The sequence below is a fragment of the Canis aureus genome, chromosome 31 (assembly GCF_053574225.1).
Source record: "Canis aureus isolate CA01 chromosome 31, VMU_Caureus_v.1.0, whole genome shotgun sequence".
NCBI lineage: Eukaryota > Metazoa > Chordata > Mammalia > Carnivora > Canidae > Canis > Canis aureus.
The window spans coordinates 35,467,050-35,484,692 of record NC_135641.1 but is presented as its reverse complement, the minus strand read 5'-3'; the positions used below and the strand labels follow the sequence as shown (position 1 = coordinate 35,484,692).

General features: G+C 36.8%; 1 long non-coding RNA gene across 6 annotated transcripts in view; it reads right to left on the bottom strand.

The window, feature by feature from the left end:
• LOC144302653 (uncharacterized) overlaps positions 1-17,643 on the bottom strand; it is a 540,109-nt gene that overhangs the window by 125,903 nt on the left and 396,563 nt on the right. For 5 of the 6 annotated variants that reach the window (XR_013369624.1, XR_013369623.1, XR_013369627.1 and 2 more), the window contains 2 exons: positions 17,446-17,534; positions 13,713-14,115 (listed from right to left, as the gene is read on the bottom strand). The exons of the other annotated variant lie outside the window; for it this stretch is intronic. This is a non-coding gene — a long non-coding RNA (uncharacterized LOC144302653). Of the gene's footprint in view, positions 1-13,712; positions 14,116-17,445; positions 17,535-17,643 lie in introns of those variants that run through there. 6 annotated transcript variants of the gene reach the window in all.

Below are 17,643 nucleotides of genomic sequence, written 5' to 3'. Positions count from 1 at the left end.
GTTTGGCACCTGCCTTTGGCCCAGGGCGCGATCCTGGAGACCCGCGATCGAATCCCACGTCGGGCTCCCGGTGCATGGAGCCTGCTTCTCCCTCTGCCTGTGTCTCTGCCTCTCTCTCTCTCTGTAACTATCATAAATAAATAAAAATTAAAAAAAAATTAAAAAAAAAAAGATTGGCACTTCATGTTGATAGGACAATCCACAGTGAGATACATCAAGATCTCAAGAATGAAACAAATTAATATGGTCCTAAAAAGTTTATGGCTCTACAGACTACCCAGATCCTGAGAGAAAGAAGAGAGAGTATTCAAAAAAGCTTTGGAAATGAATAGGGAAATGAGACATGTATGTGCTTAACAGAGATAGATACATGAAGACCAAGATTTGCTTTCTATCTTTTTCGAAGTTTGTTTTGTATCATTTCTTTTTCCCATAAAAAATATAAACATGCATTTAACATTTTGGCTCATTGGAAACAGATTTTTGAATAATACAATTACAAAATCTGTAGTAATGAAGACATAGAAAACAATGTATATATTTATTAAATACTTAGTATATAATTCAAGATAATGAAAACTGTGATTCTATTTAAATTGAAATATTAATAAAATAGAAATAAATAGAATAAATGTGAATCATGTATTTTAATATAAAATTATTTCTTACCTCTGAATTATTCAGAAATAAAAGAACAAATATTTTCCAGAGTCTAATACATTAAACTATTGAGAATTCCCTGAATTCTGCTTCATAAGGAGAATAGAATCACATGAAACTCCATATATTAGGGGATACAGAATTTCTCTGCCCTTAATCATTCTTCCCTCTTCCTTAATTGAACTGGATCCTAGAGAGTTTTTAGTAGGCTTCATATTAGGCAATGAATTGAGAAAGACTGACATAATTAGATAAATATTGCCATCTATTATAATTAATAGTATTAAATCTACAGATACCTCAAACACTCAGAAGTATGAGAAGTCTTCAGAACTGCTATTGAGCCCTGTATATCCTAAACATTTAATATATATCTTAAATACTTTTTTCACATAAATTTTTTTAAGATTTTATTTATTTATTTGATAGAGCACAAGCAAGGAGGAAATGTAGGAGGAGAAGCAGACTCCCCACTGAGCAGGGGGCTGATGTGGGGCTTGATCCCAGGATTCCACGACCATGACCCTAGCTGAAGGCAGATGCTTAACAGACTGACCCACCCAGGCTCCCCTATATCTTAAATATTTAAGATATAGCTTAAACAATACTTATTATTTATGTGAAATATTTGTTTGAAAATATTTATTCTTACTAGTAAATTATTAGATAAACGTATTTATAAATGTCTATATAGGTGTCAAGAACAACTTTACTGTTTTACTTCAAATAGTTACTTCTTTTGTGGCATTTTTACTTCTCAAAAAATATAATATATTGTGTATAATTTTGAAATTATAAAAATAAAGATTAATATAGATCAGAGGTTGCATAGCAAATATAAATGTACTCAAAAGAGACTACGTATTTGTTCTAAAAAATGCTAAACTTTGAGTAATTGCAGCCTGCTTACTTGACCTCTTAAAAATTACCATTATTAAGATGATGCACATTTTCCCTAGATCTGTTGTCCAAGAACTTACTAATACAACAGAATCCCCCAAAAGTCCAATAAAAACTCTTGATTAACTCAGTAATTGTAATTAGCTTTTTGCTCTAAAACTACTTATTACTGAATTCACTACTTCTGAAATGAGTAATCACACAAGCAGGAAATCTTGTAGACTTTATTCTCTACAAAGGCTCTGCTTTCAAGCTTTCTTTAACAATTAATTGACTAGTCCTTCTGATTTTGTTATTTTTTATTACATTATCACTGCTAACATAAGATTCCACTCTATCAAACATAAGATTACAGGTCTCTATTCCTGAAACTCTGTTTCAATTGTGCAAATCTTTTTTAAAATTATTTATTTATTCATGAGAGACACAGAAGACAGAGGCAGAGACATAGGCAGAGGGAGAAGCAGGCTTCCTGCGGGGGAGTCCAATGTGGGACTCGATCCCAGGACCCCAGGATCATGACCTGAACAAAGGGCAGACACTCAACTACTGAGCCACCCGGGAGCCCCAGTGCAAATCTTTCAATGATACTTCTACATTCATGTATATAAATTCAGGACTTACCAGAGTGTGGCACTGGGCTATCTTTGCAGTCTTGATGCACTCAGTTACCCCAAGAAGAACCATGTGGTAAGCCAAATATATATATAGGATAGATGATAGAAGATAGATGATAGATAGATGATAGATAGATAATAGAATGATGATGATGATGATAGATAAATAGATAAACAGATATAGATATACCTATCTATAGTTGATAGAGATAGAGACAGAGGTGGATCTATGTGTATAACTCCATATGTATCTCCATCAACCCTGATCTACAGACTTCCTTCTCTCTTCTGTTGTTAACATTTCTTAAAAAAATATCTATTATGTATGTATAGCTGGAAATATTGGCCATTAATCAATTATCCATCTTTGTATCACATTTTTGGTTTGGTTTTGTCTATCACATTAAAACTGGTTGTTCCATATCATGCATTGCATGGGAGGTAAAAGGTAATTCAAAAGAAGTAGGAACTCTTTAACAGAGATTGGTAGGAAAAGCAAGTCTACTTGCTTCAGTCAGCCCCATCTGTGTTCTTTTCTCCTTATGCTGCAAAAAAAATAATCACAAATTCTGGTGGAGATGCTGAAGAGTCTCAACTTCTCTAAATCCTAAAGCTGACTGAAGTCTTAGAGCCAATCAAGCAGGATATACTTTCTCACAATTTTTTTTCAAATCTTTCACATTTAAGAATAAAACAAAAGTTTTCCTTTATTAAAAAAAAAAAAATTTAAAGAGAGAGAGAGTAGGCATGCCCTGCCCTGAGCAGAGGGGGGAAGGGCAGAGAGAAAGAGAGGACGAGGAGCTTAAGCAGTCTCCATACCAAGCACAGAGCCTAATGGGGGGGTTCAATCTCATGACCCTGAGATCATGACCTGAATCGAAATCAAGAGTCAGATGCTTAATCAACTGAGCCACCAGGATGCCCTTATTTTTTTTTTTAAGTTTAATATTTTTGTGCTAATTCATCTTCTGCATGTTTTGTAATTTTCTTTTATGAATATTTGGATTATTTCCAGTTGGGAGCTATTATAAATAAAGCTACTATAAACATTTGTACAAGTCTTTGTGTTTCTTTTCCCCATTATAAATACCTACGTTTTGAATGAATGGGACATTTGATAGATTTATGATCTCACTTTTAATAACTGCCAACATGTTTTCTAAATGGATTGTACCATTTTGCATCTCTGCTAGCAGTGTATAAAAGTAACAGTCTACAACTTTAACGATATTTATGTATAATTTTATTTTCTAGTTTCTCTAAGTGTTTTTTGTCTTTTGAAAATTGAGATTGTTCTGTATGTTAGTAAATTGAACACCAATAAAAAATAAAAAAAAAAGAAAATTGAGATTGTTGTGAGGACTGAGATAATGTTTTTAACATGAATAGTGTATTTGACTTCAATAAATATTAGTTATTATAATTATCACTCTGGTTTTTCAGTTACTCACTCTGTAACTCCAGCATGCATATGCAGTGACTTTTGCCTAATAAATATCAATAAATGTCTGTTAATTATTAAGGTATCAGTTATAGAGAGAAAGAAAATGTCTGAAAAGCACATCAAAAATGGTGATAATGACATCAGCGTATCTGCCCCTACGGGGTATCACTGAGCATGTAGGGAGAAGGACAGGACAGCACTGTTTTCAATAGTACATCTGAGGTTGAATTCTGGTGACTAAATTCTCATCTACATGCTTGGTTAACTACCATACTTTTTTCTTTTTAATTTCAGCTTTATGGAGATTTAATTGACAAAATTACAGGATATTTACTATGATGGTGGTTTGATACATGTATAACATTGAGAAAGGATTTCCCCCCATCTAGTTGTTTCATATTGATCACTTAAGATAGTATACAATACAGTGTTAACACGTTTTACATGTTATCCTTGATTGAACTTTATTCATCTTAGAGCTGAAAGTTTGTACCCTTTTACCAACCTCTCCCTCCAGCTTTGTTTTGTAAACATAAGTTTATTTTTTTTTTCTGATGATCCATTTTACCTAAATAATCTTTATGGATGAATATGCAGAATGTTTTCTAACGCCTCAATATAATGACTATTCTGAGTAATATCTTTTGGATACAGTTTCACTGTATTTTTATTTCATTAGGATAGGATCCTAGAAGTAAAACTAATGAGTAAGGAAGGGAATGTAAACAGTTATAAGACAAGGTTCTTGTTACAATCAAAAACAAATGGAGACTGGGCTTCCTGGGGGGTCAGTCGGTTAAGGGCCTGCCTTTGGATCAGGTCATGATCCCAGGGTCCTGGGATTGATTCCTGCATCTGGCTCCCTGCTCACAGGAAGCCTGCTTCTCCCTCTGCCTCTGCCCCTCCCCTGCTTGTGTGTGCTTTCACTCTCTTTCCCTCTCTTTCTCTCAAATAAATAAATAAAATCTTAAAAATAAAAAAATCAGACAAACAAATGGAGAGCAGCCGTAAAATTTTCCTGAGCAGACAAAACCAGTTTAGTCATACAAACAAAGCTTAATTTAGCTTATTTTGTAAGACTGACTTGACTTGGGTCATTTCTTGTTTATGTATCTGGAAATCATAAGCCAAGTTTGACTGTTTCCCAAGGCTGATATGAGATACCAATTGACCAATTCCTTATTATTTAAGAAAATTCTAATATTATAATCAGTCACTGTGAAGAATACACAGTCACTGCTTTTTCACTATATAAGCAGCTTTATAACAATATACCCCTGAGCTTCATTCCATGTTTTGGTTTTTGAGTGCTCCTGATTTACAAACTACCATTTTGGTGTATGCACAGTAAACTTGTACTAATTACTACTTCAGTGATTTATTGGTTTCACTTCTGTTATTTTTGAACTTTTGACACTATCTTGCAGAATGGAATGTTGCTCCAAATAACCTACTGACTTGAGAAATTACTGTTTCCCTTCTGCAAAATTTACATGATTCCAAATCATTCTAATATAATCGTGTGTAAATTTTCTGTCTGTTCCTCTGAAATAGCAGATAAATATCTTTCTCTAACAAATTCCTTGAAAGTCTTTCCAGCCTGCTAGAAATAATTAAAGAGAGGCTGAAGGAGAGACAAACAAATGTGGCAAAACTGGAGTTCTTGGCATTAACAGTTTCACCAGTGACTCTTGAATAAGAAAAACTAGATTCCAGCACATCATAAACAAAACTCCCACTTTTCCTGAAACTCTTAAAAGTTTTCAGGCATCATCCTGTTATATTTATCATTTAAGCACATTAAAATTACACTAGTGTTGAGGAAAAACATCAGGAGGAAATGATCCTTGGTTGACCTCTGAGCTGAACCCCACAATCAGAGGCTCCTCATCCCTCCCCTGACCTTGGAATCTGTATTGTACCTGCCTTTCCTGTTCCCAGAAGATGCTGAAAGGACATAGTCTTGAGATAGTGATGTGCGAGTGAGAGTGATGTGTTGAGACCTTCTGAATGTTAGGACTGAACCCAGCTAGCTAAGGCCTCTTTTTTAATTTTTAAAACTTAGCAGGCAGGTGTGGAAATCTAGTGGTCCTGCAACTACTGAAGACAAGCCTCTAAATATATATAAATATATAACTAAATATATATTTAGTTATATTTAGATTATAACTAAAGCTTCCATCTACCAACCTGGGGTGGTCTGACTCTTTGGTCTTTTCTTGTCCTTCTCCACCCAGAAAGCTCCCAAAGAGGTTGTGAACCAACAGTTGGCTAGTCAGCCAGGAGGCCAAAAAATGGGACTTGGGAAAGAGAAATCCTGGGTTGGCTGGTGACCTCTCCATGGGGGTGGGTGGCCCATATGTCAGATGATTGTGGAGCACCTTGAGAGTACAGGCATGTACTGAAACACTGACTGCTTTAATAGCCCTGCTTGAGAAACTGTACAGGGCACACTGCAGCAAAGAAAATCCTGAGAAAGTGATGAGAAGGATGTTGTGATTGATAATGCAACAGATGAAAAGCTTGGTGTCGTGCAATTACTAATAAAAAGGGGAGCAAAAGCACAGCAACAGCAATCCCAGGCAGTGGGGCAGTCTTCAGGAAATGTTCATGATAAGAGAAGATACCTCCATTGAGCTTATTGATACAGCTGTCAAGTTCCAGCCGGAGGCCCAGCATGGTCAGCCTAGCTATGGGATATGGGAGGACACACATTTCTCTGACCAGGCAGGAGGCAGAGAAAATGGGCCACATCACCAAACACTCTGTTCTCCGGCATTGCCTGAATGGTGGAAAGGGGTTAGGAGTGGTTCCAAATACTCACTCCCTTATAGGTTGGTTATTCTATTCTAGCTTAGAAGAGGCTTGGCCCAATGACAGCAGCCTCCCTGTCATGAGAGACCATGGAAACCTACAGAGGAGATGCAGCAAATTCTTAGGGAACTGAGACTGAGACAAGGCCTTATCTTTGAAGGTCTTGTCAGATCACATTCACTGCAGGAATAAAAGCTAAGATTCTCCAATCCACCCCCATAATCTAGTGCAGGACACTGATATCCATTCTAAATTGAGTTGTGGGACAAGATATTTATGATGTAGGAGAAGATATTTATGATCCGATGCTGATCTCAGGGAAACTGACAAATCCTGAGAATGGGTAGAGGCTATTGAAAAGACCTGGAACAGAGAAGTTTCTTGGAAAGCTAAAAGTCTATCCCAACTGGCTATAAATGGACAATGGTAATAAAAATTACCCAGAAACAAATGTGGTTGATCTCACTGCTGCAGGAACCCCATCTGAACAGATAGACTAATGACACAACACTGTGTTGGCCAGTCTGTGGAAAGCCTCAAAATCTGAACAACAGTTCACATCTGTCCCATCTGCCCATCACATGGGAGGGGCAACAATTGGCCTTTCAAGTGCTTCTCCAAGGCTAACTGCACAACCCCTCCATATGTTATGGGGTGGTGGCCCGAGACGTCCCTGCTCCCCTTCCCAACACCAGTAAAATAGGCTATCACATTGATGATACAAGGTTAACATGTGAAGATTTGTCCCTGCTGCAGCACACTTTGAAGGCTTTGCTGGAACATACACAAGGAAGAGGATGGGCCCACAGAAAATTCAAGGCACCACCGCAAGTTTCTGTAAGTTGTTTGGTCAGGTAAGATACATGGTGTCCCAGAAGCTGTGATTGATAAGGTGCAAACTTATCCAACGCCCTAGGAATGTGAAAGAGGTGCAGTCTTTTATAGAGATTTTGGGGTTTGGAGGACTTTTATTCCTCACCTGGCTCAGTTCCTGCCTCCCTATTACTGCCTGGTAAAGAAAGGGCACTAATGGGATTAGGGATCAGAACAGCAAGCCACCTTTGAGAAGGCAAAAATACTACTGAAACAAATTTAAAGCTCTGGGCATCTCCTTAGCAGGGCTACCATTTGAGTTATGTATGTCTGTAATTCCACAAAGTATGGATTGGGCTTTGTGGTAGAGACAACAGAAGGGAAGAATGCCCTTGGGATTCTGGTCCCAGTTCTAAAAAGTGGACAAAAACTCAAAATATACCAATAGAACAGCAGCTCCTAAATGTTTACACAAAGCTCCTCCAAGTAAGAGAGCCTCTCAGTAAGGGATAAACCACAGCAGCCAATGGGCTAAACTCAGAGCCATTCACCTAGTGATCACTCATGACCCCTGGCTGTTAACCCTTTGCTGACAGTTGGGCCATTCTAAAGACCTTGGGAAGCCTGGACAGTGGGAAATCAAAGAGTCAATTATCATGACTTGGTTCTTGTGAAGTCAAGATGTGGGGTGGTGGGAGGACATATGGGTTCACCTGCAGGGCTAAGCAAAAGAACATGGTATTAAATGAAGGTTCCTTCTTTCCTATAACCCACATGCAGCAGGGATGGTAGAAAAGAAAAATGGAATATTAAAGCAGCAGATTAAGTTACTAACAGCTAAAATAATGTTGGTCGGGTGGGCTAAAGTATTGTCTCAGGCTTTAATACATTTGAACCAATCAGGCCAATATATTGTCCTATATGCCAGAGCAGGGATGCCTGCCAAGGCACGCAATACTATAAAGGTATAGAAGTTGTGGTAAGCAGCCATCTCCTTGACTTATGGCAGATTAATGTGCCATGCTGCTGAGAATGCCAAGTTCTGTAATGTCTGGGGATGGAATGATCTACTGGAATTTGTGATGGGATGTCTCTCTGGGATTGGTGATGAGTTACTTCATACTCCTGAGTGTTGGGGAGGGACACTCAGTGTCCACTGGGATCCTGCTATCTTGCTGTAAGCTGGACATGTTGACATGCACTATATCTGACAGGAGCACATACTGTTGGAAGAGGGGAGAAGGTGAAGAATCTGGTCTGGCATATCTGGCCCCAAGCTCTCTCCACACACCTGACAGTGCTGCTTCCTGCAACCAACATGTATGGTATCTACAACCAGGTAAAGTTTCTAAAACTGCCAACCTCTGTCTTTTGAAGGCCAGGTGGACTTGTTCTGTTTTCCATCTGTACGATCAATTTGGCCGCTGTCATTGTTGCCTCCACTGGCCTCGAAGATATTATAGCACTTGTAGAATCCATTGCTAAATTCACCCAGCAAGCCTTGAATGCTAATGACAAAAATATTTCCTTTCTGAACACTGAAATGAATCTAATACAAAAAACTGTCCTCAAAAATAGGATGGCCTTGGACATTTTTACTGCCTTACAAGGAGTCACCTGTGCCATTAGCCAAAATAGAATGTTTTATGTTCGTACCCTGATGAGTCTGCAAATGTATCATCTTATTAAACTGCTTGAGTTCTCAAGTGAATACCCTGAGTGATCCAACCTCTAACTTAGGGGACTTAATATCACTTAGGGAACTTTGGATTATGAGGCTCTTTATGGAAAAAGTTGTGACTGATTTTGGGAATCTTTGTTTTCATCTGTGTTTTCTCTTGACGTTACCTGTTTTGTTGCTATGATATCTGCCTCCAGAGCATCCAGATAGCTGCCAAAGGAGCCACCTCCATGCTAGTGAAACCCCTTGCTGACTGCTCAGGGCACATTGTGGAAGAGGGGGCATGTAAGAGCTAGTCATGAGCGGTCGAGTGTTGGGAGAGGTCACTGAGAAGACCTGATTCCCAGGAGGTTTTTCATCCCCTCCCCTATCCTTGAAGTGTACATTATTCTTGCCTTCCCCACTCCCAGAAGCTGCCCCAAGACCATAGTCATGAGATAGTGATATGGTGCTGAGGCTATCTATATGGTATATGTGACTGAACTTAGATAAGTCCTGTATATAAACTAAGATTTGGCAAGTGGGTGCAAAGATCTACTCATCTTGTGAGTGTCAAAGACAAGCCTTATATGTCAGTTGCCTTGCTTATTGAACATACAATCTACCAACCTAGAGTTATTTGCCTTTTCCTTTGGTCTCCCTCCTCCTCCACACACAAGGATCATTTCAGATTTCACTCGGGGAATACCCAAGTAGCTTGCTAAAGGACTAAATGTGTGGTCAGAAGTAAATTTTGTAGCTATGAATTCTAAAAAAAGCAAACAAAAGAATTCTTTGCATAGCTGAGAATTATAACAATATTTTGGATATAAATTAAACTTCTCAACATATAGTAACTGCTACAGCACAAACAATAAAAATTGATGTATTAATATAGAGTATAAGTTCATGTGAAAAAAACAAGTCTGGCATTCAAGATACATGAATCAGGAGCATTTTCAAGTCATCATCTGAAGTGTAAGAGGCAAAGAAGTGCTATGGATTATTCTGGTTGGAGCCAGACATTGTCGGGTTATAGATGGTAGTCAAAACCCAAGATGAGACAGAGAGAAACAAAGCAAAATGTACAGTTATAAAAGAAACTGGTAGCAAACAGAACCCAGAAAGACATCATCATTCAAGGAGTACCAGCAGAATAACAGCAATGATGAAGACCAAAGACAGATCTCAGCATTAGACAGAAAACCCAGAAAGTGGAGTGGACATGGTTATCTACACAGAATATATTTCTCCTTCTTGGCAGAAACATGCCTTCAAGGGATAATCATCTTTCCTCCCCATGAAGTCATTGTGTTGTCAGAGAAATCTGTCCCAGGTACAATCTTGAGAATGGGCTTTGATTCTAACCAGTCATTTATTCCCTTCCTTGATTTTGCATTAGAATCATATGGAATTAATTAATTAATTAATTAATTAGAAATAGCAAATAAATAAATAAATAAAAATAAAATAAATAAAATAGCAAAGCCCAGGGTCTGTCCCAGAGATATTTTACTTGGTAAATAGGAACACAGGACCTCCTCTCTCTATTTTTTAAAATATGTATTTATTAATTTTAGGCGGGGGGGGGGAAGAGGGAAAGAAATAATCTCAAGCAGACTCTCTGCTAAGCATAGAGACTGATGTAGGGCTTGATCCCATGACACTGAGATCATGACCTGAGTCAAAACTGAGAGTCAGACACTCAACCAACTAAGCCACTGAGACACCCTGTAGGGCTTCCTATATTTTTAATTTATCTTCCCTTGAGAGCTCTTAAAAAATACCAATTTGGGACTAAGTACCAAATAAATCTATCAAAACTGAATGTGAGAATCAGATGCAAGCATTTTTTTAAAAAACAACTTTCCAAAATAATTAATACTACTACTACTAATAATAATAACAATAATAAATAAAACTTTCTAGATAAATGTAATCTACAAAGAATTTGAGAACTGCATTTCTAAAATGGAATGTTATCCCCCTTCACAGGGATTGGTTTAGAAAAGGACATATAACTTAAGCCAAAATATCACAAGAGGAAATGGCTGGTAGGTGGAGGAAAGAAAAGTTCTGTCTCATAATAAATATCCTCTAGAGCCAGGCTGTCCAGTATGGTAGCCATTGGCCACATGTGGTTATTGAAATGTGACCAGGACAACTAAGAAATGGAACTTTTAATTTTACTTAATTTTAATTAAATTTAAATTTAAAAACTGTTTCTCAATTTCATTATTGGAAAAATATATTTTAAGAAAAATTTTGAAATATGAATCAACTTTCTCAATTATACATTTCATACAGTATACATCAAATGTTTGTGATGGAAATTTAATGTCCAAGTTGATATATTCAATACAAATCAGATTTACAAGATTTAGCATGAAAAAGACTGTGTAAAATTTCTCAGAGGGGTGCCTAGGTGGCTCAGTCAGTTAAGTGTCTACTTTCAGCTCAGGTCATGATCCTAGGGTCCTGGGATCAAGCCCCTCATTGGACTCCCTGCTCATCAGGGAGCCTGCTTCTTCCTCTCCTGCTCTCCCTGCTTGTGTGCACTGTCTCTCTGTCAAAAAAAGAAAATCTTTTATAAAACAGAATAAAATAAAATTAAAAAAAAAATCTCACTAATTTGTTTATGTGGATTATATGCTGGAATGAGAATATTTTAAATATATTGGGTTAAATAAAATATATTATTAAAATAAATTTTACCTGATTCTATTTACTCTTTAAGCATAATATTTAGAAAAATCTTAATTCTTTATGTGGCTTCTATTATATTTTCTGAACAGTACTGGCTGATATGAGTCAAATTAAGGCATGCTGTTGCCATAGCCCTCTAGCTACCAGCATATCACAGAATATGGAAAAGTCAGGCTGAGGACAGAAAAATGGAATGAGAACCTGGTGAAAACCTGCTGTTTTTGCAAGGCTGCAAGACATTTTTAGTTGTTTCTCCATCCCTTCTGTATTAGTTATCTATTGATATTTAACTGCCCTGAAACCATTAATGGTTTTTAAAAAATAGGCAATTATTATTTATAGTTTCCATGGGTCCAGAATCTAGTTGTGTCTTAGCTAGGTGCCTCTGTTTAAAGGTATCACACAAGCCTATAATCAAAAATCAATCAGGACTTTGGTCTCATCAGATGGCTTGACTAGAGAAGGATCTGCTTCTCAGATCACTCATATATTGTTGTCAGGATTCAATTTCTCATAGGTTTTTGAACGAGAGCTTCAGTTCTTCACTGGCTGTTGGCCAAAGGCCTCCCTCAGTTCCTTGTCATATGGGCCCATCCAAAGGTCAGCTCATAGCATGCCAGCTGGTTTCCTCAAGCAAGGGAGAGAAAAAAAAATGGAAGTCACCATGTTTTTTTATTACTAATCTGAAGTGATAGTCCATTACTTTTGTCATATTTGGGTCTTTAATTTAAAGTGAGTCACCAGGGCCAGCTCGTACTAAAGAAGACCAATTATATAAGAACATGAATATTAGGTGAAAATAATCAGGGATCATCTTAGAGGCTACCATACAAACTTCTTGATGAGCTCCATCCCCAGCCTCAGAGGTAAGCACTAGCCTGAAGTTTATAATTATTTATAGACAAATATTTATACTTTTACTTCAAATTAATGATTCACAAATAATATGTATTGTTTTTAAATATGTATTGTTGTTTTATTGTTGTTGTTTTAATATGTATCCACTTGATTTTCCCCCTCAACATTACATTATATACATATACATTATATATATGTGTTACATATATATATGTAATAGCCATGTTGATTTTGACACTGGGAAATCTAGTTCAAAAAATTTACTTGCTATCTAATATTTCATTATATGAATAAGCACTAGTGGATTTATGCAGTTACTAATATTTAGAGGATTTTTCACATTTATTTTATTACAAACAGTGCTGCAAAGACATTTTTCTAAATGGTCTCTGTGCATATGTGGGAGAATCTCTTTAGATCTGGGATTACTGGGATATAGAGAATATGCAACTTCAAATTTGTTAGATACTGCAAAGCTGCCTTCCAAAAAGAGATATTAATTTGTGGTCTTGTTAGCAAGGTATGTGAGTTCTTTTTTCAAGAGCACTTGAATTTATTGGATTTTAACTACATTTTCCCATTTTAATGGCAAAAAAAAAATCACATTTTGTTATGGTGATAGTCTGCATCTCCCTGATTAGTCGTGAGGTTGTACATACTTAAGTCATTTTTATATGTATATTTTGCCATACAAATTCCATTATCTGAGGCTTATTTTTATAGTTTGTGTCTTTTTTAGTTGGTTGGTTGTTGTTTTTTTTTCTTATTTAGTTACTGGAGCTTTCCAGGTATTCTTGATTCAAAGACTTTATCTAATAGATGGTTGACAGATATATGACTTTTCTTATTTTTAAAATGTTTACATGTCAATTGATACAAAATGCTGAAATTTTAATGCATTGAATTTATTGCAATATTCATTTAATGGTTTCTGCTTTTTGTATTTGCTTAAAGAAATACTCCTACCCTAAATTCACAAAGACATTCTGTGTTTTACTTTCTCTTCTTGACTCAATTATCCACTTGGAAAAGAAGTGTGTGTGGGGTTTTGTTTTTGTTTTTACCATCTGCACTCAGTCTTTCTAGGTATTTAGTAGGAGAATTTTCAGATTTGTCTCAGCCTTCTTTCTTACCTGAGCCAGAAACAGTACATGTCAATCCATAAACTACTCTGTGATATTTTTTTCATTACTTGTGATAAAAAGCTCCTTAATGACACAAGAGGCAAAAATACACAGAATTCAATAATGAATAAATTTAATTCAACAATTTAAAGTGCTACAGGAAACTCAAGAAATATAAAGTGGAAATATGTTAACTTGTCATTGGTGATAACAAATCCTGGGAGTTCTTTGCATACAAGCCAGATGTCAAGGAGTTGAAAAGTGTTCCAGTCATCAGTGCTATTTTTTTTATTGTTTTCACCTCATAGTCTCCTAGAATCATGGTGAGGTTGCCCTTCCACTTCCCCATGTCACCATCTGACTAGTTTTGGCCAATGAATTGTGAGAGGAAGTCAAGTGCATCCCTTTGGGATTGAATATGTCATTGTAACGACATCCAGGGCTCCTTCCTTACGGCACGGCAACCAGCGAGTTTCATGGTATGCTCATTCATCTGGATGGGTCAAGGAGTAAGGAAACCTGCATAACGGAAAAGTGAATCTTTTTCATTATAAGCCATTGGGATTTTGGAATTTTATCACCACAGCATATCTTGACCCATCCTTATATAAATTAATACAAGAGGAATGTGAACTCATGCCCACAGCATAAGGATGGACTAGCTTATGCTATACTGACAAATAATGGGATAACTCAGCAGCTTTAAACATCAAAGTTTCATTTTTTTCTCATGCTACATGTCCAGCATGAGTTAACTGTAGGCTCTGCTCCACATTTTCCTCTCTCTAGGCCCTAGGCCAACAGAGCAGTCACCAGCTGGAGCACCGCCAGTCATCAGGGTAGAGGAAAAAAATAGGTGGCAAATTGCACATGAGCTCTTTAAGCCTAATTATGACACATGTCAATTCCACACGTATTTTATTTTAGTTTGGGTTCCCTAGAAATAGCCTCTGAGCTAATGGCTCATATGAAAGTAATATAAGTAATAAGTGTTCACAATTAAAACCAGGAAGACAGTGGGGAAGTGGGACCAAAGGTAAAGGAAGCCAAGAAATGTTGCAATGTCAAGCAAAGTGTCCTGAAATTTTGGCTCCATCATCAAGATAGTTCTGGAGACTGGGCCAGTCAAATTTGAAATTATCCTGACCCCGTTCACAGAACCTGCACTATTATACCCTGCTACTTGTCAGTTACTATTTTAGGGTTTCCATTGTGGTGGTACAAAATTCCAGGCTTCTGGGGCTCCTGCGGCCCATAGAGAGTCGCAGATCTGGACTTTGGCAGTGAAAACACATGAATCTTTGTGCACAAAAAGGATGACAGGTCCTAGGGGATGGGAAGGCACTGACAGCTCTGATATGCATTTCAAAGGCAAAGCACAACACACCTAAGCCTTAAGAAGGCAAGGAAGTGCAATTCTACCCCATTAGCAGAGGGAGAAAGAGCAACCACAATGAAATGAGACAGAAGAGAAAGACTCAGAACTGAAGCTTTCTTAGAGAAACATTTTTGGATGGAAACAATGAGGGCCAAATGAGGACCCAGATCATGAGTTCAAAATGAATCAATCCACACTGTTCCCCCTTCCACTGAGCCTGTCTAGTGCTGTTGTGCAGAAGGATGTTGTAAGGTGGAGCATGACGATGCAAGAGGGAAAATGGATTTGTACTTTTGGCCTGTGAGTAATGAAAGTGAGTCACTGTGTGGCACCATCTTGTAAAGAAACAAGAGAAGCCAAGAGAAGGCTGAAGGATAGGGAGCGTATAGGGTGTCGAGGGCTTCATTGGCCAGAGTAGAACTAATGCCATGAGAGCAAATATAGTTCCAAACTTTTTAATTCAGAGGTTCTATCATTCAGAGTGATAACAAGACTAAGTGTATGACATGAAGCTATCATCATGAAAATTATAGAATTAAGACAGGGTGTTGGGCACTTTATTCACATGTAGAACCTGACATAGGTGTTGGTTGAGATGATTAGGAGATCAGACACAGTGTTTTAATTTAGAGCATAAAATTCTGTAGTGCAAAATGCACAGAGTTAACTGTTGAGGCATCACTGATGGAATCCTAGATCTTTAGAATTAGTGTCTAAAACTATATATTATGATTAATACTATCTGTCCTACCTATTTAACTAGTTGCTATTACTAATGGTTACTATTTCTCTTGAGCATTAAATACAGTAATGAAAGCATCTTATCTAATATGCAAAGTGTTGGGCAAATATTATGCTGCCAACCTAGATTGTATACTCAAAGTCTCATATAACAGCATGCATAGTACAGCACATCAGAGCTGTCCAGTGTGTGCTAAATTGAACTGAGCCAATATTTGAAAATGCCAGATAGCTTCCCTTTTGTTTAAATGCAGTGCGATTAGGGAAAAAGAGGTACCTGGCCTCAGATCACATGGTATTGATCAATGTTCTCCTTAGATAAACAAGAATAATTTGATGTAAGTTAGTATCTGTCTTTGTCTAGGAAATACAATTGAAAAGTCAGCAGGAAAACCAAATTGCAACTCCATTTAAGTAATAAGAAACAGCAGGGTATGGTATTGTTACATTAAACACCCTGAAGTGAGTTAATGTGATTATAATGTGGCTTCTTTAAACAAACCAATTATAGCATGCGCAGGTAATAAATCATTATCAGTATTGGAATATGAAGCTTAATTTCATATTTCTGCTTACAGATATATAAAAATTTTAAATGCATCAATATAAAATATAAACATTCCTATTTTACTGTTTTATAGTTTGCCCAGCTAGAAATGTTTCACTACTCACCATATTTTTAATTCTTTCATTGATGTGTTTATCTTTTCATTCACTTACATAAAATGCTTACCAATTAAGGCTATAAAGGGGATTCAAATATGATATATGCTATATATATGTGTTTTATGATTCTTTTGTTTTAAAGAGTTACATGATAACCACATTAACTCACTGGGGGATGTGGAAGGAGGGGATTCTAATGTAACAATAACCTAGCCTGATGTGTCTTAATATTTAAAAAGAGATGTCTTCAAAGAGTTTATAATCTGATAGGGGAAAGAAATGTATTCAGAACAATAACTCAAATGTCAGGAATAAATTGTTTTAAGCTCCACAGAGAGAGCTGGAACATATGCATGGAGATTTAGGGGAGGGAGAAGTAGCTTCTTTGGAAAAAGGAGAGACAGTTTCTAGAGAAGAGAATATTTTGAATTAACCATGAAGGATAAGTAAAATTTCTTAATGAGAAGTGTTGTGCAGGGAGGGAGAAAGAGTATAGAATTGAGATCATGCTAAATAAGTTCATTAAGCAATGGGCTTTAAATTAGTGTTTGTTCTTTTTTTATGGTTCTATGATATTTTATGGTTCTTTAAATTATTTTTTTTGACTAAAATAAAATGGAAATTTTTCGCATACTCTTTCTATGAGTATGTGCAGACATACATTTCAAGCAATTCTTCAAGAAAAACATCAGTTCTTCACTAAGCATTGACTATGTCCATATGCAGCAGAAAGAGATCCGGGTGACCTGACTTAGCATATCTGTTGGGGAAAGGAGAGAAGAATAGGGTTTATCATTTATTCGAAGATAAAACTGACGAGCTTTGCTGATGGAGTGAAAGAAGGTAAGAGGAAAAGTCAAAAATAGCTATAAGATTTTAACTTTATCAAGTGAATGGATGGTGCTACTATTTATTAAGGAGGACAGGGACAGAGATCAAGATTTGTAGGCCTGTTTCACCCAAGACCTTTCTCTTATTTTAAAAATGCTATAATGAATGTTTCTTTGCATAGAAAGTTTTCCATAGCTAGGGGGCTATGGACTTGAATGGGTCTGTCTTTTTACCTCTAGTGAAGTAGGAACGGAAGTGAGCTTGTTCTTACAGCTTCTTTGCCATTCAAACAATCCTTCTTTCTCCAGTCTCCGTGCCATTCCTGCATTAGCAATGAGACAGGTCAATGTGCACCCTTTCTCAGTATATATTGCAGCACATAAAAAGATATTGGCCAAATTTCTTAGAAATCCCTTCCTTCAGATCTGAGT